This window comes from Passer domesticus, chromosome 1, assembly GCF_036417665.1.
Source record: "Passer domesticus isolate bPasDom1 chromosome 1, bPasDom1.hap1, whole genome shotgun sequence".
NCBI classification, from domain to species: domain Eukaryota; kingdom Metazoa; phylum Chordata; class Aves; order Passeriformes; family Passeridae; genus Passer; species Passer domesticus.
In genome coordinates this window covers 155,181,943-155,185,400 of record NC_087474.1, presented here as the reverse complement: position 1 = coordinate 155,185,400, position 3,458 = coordinate 155,181,943, and the positions used below count along the sequence as shown (strand labels likewise).

Genomic DNA, 3,458 nt, shown 5'->3' with positions numbered 1-3,458 from the left:
TCATCCCAGATCTCAGGGGATACCTTGATAGAAGATCAAATTCCTCTCTAGGTCATACTGCATGAAATATCATGTAAAAAATTAATTTCTTTCTAATTAAAAAAAATTTCCTTCCTTCCTTCCTTCCTTCCTTCCTTCCTTCCTTCCTTCCTTCCTTCCTTCCTTCCTTCCTTCCTTCCTTCCTTCCTTCCTTCCTTCCTTCCTTCCTTCCTTCCTTCCTTCCTTCCTTCCTTCCTTCCTTCCTTCCTTCCTTCCTTCCTTCCTTCCTTCCTTCCTTCCTTCCTTCCTTCCTTCCTTCCTTCCTTCCTCTCCTCTCCTCTCCTCTCCTCTCCTCTCCTCTCCTCTCCTCTCCTCTCCTCTCCTCTCCTCTCCTCTCCTCTCCTCTCCTCTCCTCTCCTCTCCTCTCCTCTCCTCTCCTCTCCTCTCCTCTCCTCTCCTCTCCTCTCCTCTCCTCTCCTCTCCTCTCCTCTCCTCTCCTCTCCTCTCCTCTCCTCTCCTCTCCTCTCCTCTCCTCTCCTCTCCTCTCCTCTCCTCTCCTCTCCTCTCCTCTCCTTCCCCTCTCTGCTGCAAACAAGTGTTAAGTTTATGGTAACTTTTCACTTCCTCCTGAATATGTTCAACAGAGTTCATTGGGTTGGATTTCTGTACTTAATTATAAATAAAATTCTTCTCTGCTTTACCAAACCTTTTTTTTTTTTATAAATACTTGCCAAAAAGAATAGTATTACATATTAAAAACTACGCTCTGTCATGCCCATTAGTCGTTTCAATTTATCTAATACTTTGCTCCACCAGAGGTTTCCATCCACAGCTCATTCCTCCTCTGGTGGATCTCTTCCCAGGTCACTCTTGAAGCAAAGAGAGAGGATTTACTCAGACAAGATAGTCAGACAGCAGTGCAACTCCTGAAATGTGGTGAGCTAGATAAAACTTGATTTTCTCTCTCACTTATTTTATGAGCTACAAATTTTAAGGAGAGCTGAAATATCCACCCCAGGTATAGATGTGGCTGCCAGAAAGCACATAGGCAGTGGAGGGTGTCTTGTGAGAATCTGAACATAGCAGGCATGAGTAATGTGCTAAAGTTGTGGTGCTTGCAGGGAAAACAAGACAGTTTTTCTTTAAAACCAGTTATAAGGGAAGAAAACGATTTCCATACTGAAAGAGTGGACAAATTCTTCTGGTGTCTCAGACAGCCTTGTGTAGTCAGAGACAAATGCTTCCAGAGGGCCCTGGACAAGGCCCCCATGGTCTGATAAATCAGCTTCCAGAAGTGACTTTTACCTCTGACCTCAGGGACATACAAGGGGGTTTGGGTTTCTTCCTGGTTGTCTGCCCACCTCGTTGGCTTTCAAACCTGTCACCACCCAGCACCATGTCAAATACCCTGGGGTGTAGAAGTAGGAGGCTCATGGAGAGGAACTGTTGGGAGGTTTGGCTCTTCTGGACAAGGCAGAGGGACTGTACCTTGAAATGCCTCAAATGATTACAGATGCCTGTTAAGTTATTCAATAACTTAACAGTATGGAAGACAAATTCCACCCTAACTGCAGCACTTCAGATGAAAAAAAATACAAGCATTTAATAATACTGTGGTTTATAAGACAACAAATAAGGATGCAATGTATAGCTGAGATTCAGTATTACAATAATGGAATTTTTTTAATATAAGTACAGTTTTATTTCAGTTTTATTTGCATTTTCATTCATTAATATGGAAGCAATTGGGTAGTTTTTACTTACATCCTTAATTAGAGCCACTTCACATTTTGAGCAGTGGAGAACTACTAAACAGTGTGCTGAAAATTTGACCTGAGTATAAACTGCCTGATTTTACATGATGAAAATAGCTGCTTAATTCTCTGTGGGTGACCTTTGTCTGATTCAGTAAAATTGCATTTAGACAGATGAGAAAAGTTATGCATTCAAAGTCTTTCCTGAAAAGAGATTAGACCAGACTTATTAATTTTCTTGGTTCCTAGGCTATTGAAGTGGCTTTTGACTCCTAGTCATTGGTGTTTATTTTTTCAACATGTATATGCATTTTGCAAATAATTTGCAAAAATATTTATAGATTTATGGCCATCACTGAAACAACCTTGTGAAAAAATAGGAAAAACTTCCACTAATCCTGATACGAAGGAAAGAAACAATAAATTCCAGCAGAAGAAAGAAAGCACTAGCACCTCTGCAAGATTGCAGGTTGGTTTTTAACCTGAAATGGAGGAATGGGGCTGGAGAAGGGGCTTAAGATTGCAAAGCTTTCCAGCTTCTTTCTTTTAGGTGGTTATCACTATAGAAAATGCTTTTAAGGAACCTTTCTAACTTGTTTCAAAGAACTCACTGAACTTCTCATCATCATTTTCTAAATTACACAAACTATGACAATTTAATATAGCAAGTGCAGATTTAGAATAAATGTCCTCTTCTTCATCTTTACAAATGTGTCCTGCTGTGCTGTGGAGTTTGCTCTGTTCCAGCTTCGTGGAACAAGAGCAACAAACTGTCTCTATTCATTTACCTTTTATTTCACAGTTACAGCATGCGACAGAATCTTGTTATGTGACCTACAGCAAAATAGTTAGGGCTAGATTTTCAAGTGCTCAGCACCCTATGTTCCCCTACAGTCTTTTGCACTGTTTCAAAAAAAGCAAAGGAGTTTTATTCATTAATAACTCATTTATATGTGTATGATGGATTTTTTTTTTCAGGAAAAACTATAAGAAAATTACTTGGAGAAAAAAAAAAAAGGAAGGTTCTGAAAAGTTTCAGCTGGAGGGAGGGATTTACAACAAAAATGCAGCTCTTTTTGGGATTTGTACACATTCCCCATGGACTCATTAGTGTCAGCTGAAAAGATCACTGGATAGGTTACATCTCCTGCAGCTGCAATTTTTGCTTGTTTGTGTTTTGGAGGATGGAAAGTTGTACCACAGGTGTTTATGAACCTTGATACATACTGGCAGATAATACTTCACCTGAGGTCATGGCCTATCAAAAGTGAAGGTGAAAGGAATTAATTACCTTTTCCAGGAGTTTCCACAAATTCCTTTTGAAGAAAAATTCCTTTCCTTACTTCAGAGTTTTGTGGGGAAAATATAAATAATTAAAAAATATAGTGATTTCCACTGGAAATAAAAATACTCTTGATATACTATAAAATACTGTGTTGCTGAGTGCTGTTGAAAACCACAACCGTAAATTCTACATTCTTACAGAAATATGGAACTATTTAGGCAATTCAAGTGCAGAAATCCATCCCCACCTCCCAGTTTCTTGTTTTTCCCACTTGTGTCTGCACAATTCCTGTCATTTGCCTTATTCTTGGACTGTGTGCTCAGCAGGGACACAAAGCTCATCAGCTGTGTAGAACTGCAGAGGATTGCTCTGTGGCTGTGGTCACTGTGGACTACACTAATTAGAAAGGTACAAAATAATTTAGCAAGCTGTTAAATGTG

General features: G+C 39.6%; 1 long non-coding RNA gene across 2 annotated transcripts; it reads left to right on the top strand.

Moving 5' to 3' along the window:
• Positions 1–516: 516 nt before the first annotated feature.
• On the top strand, positions 517–3,083 carry LOC135290123 (uncharacterized). 2 transcript variants are annotated; one of them, XR_010352836.1, is made up of 4 exons: positions 517–633; positions 843–915; positions 2,075–2,202; positions 2,712–3,083. It is a non-coding gene; the product is annotated as an uncharacterized LOC135290123 (long non-coding RNA). The 2 variants fall into 2 exon arrangements; XR_010352835.1 differs by lacking the exon at positions 517–633 and having other exon boundaries at positions 760–915.
• The last annotated feature ends 375 nt before the right edge of the window (positions 3,084–3,458 follow it).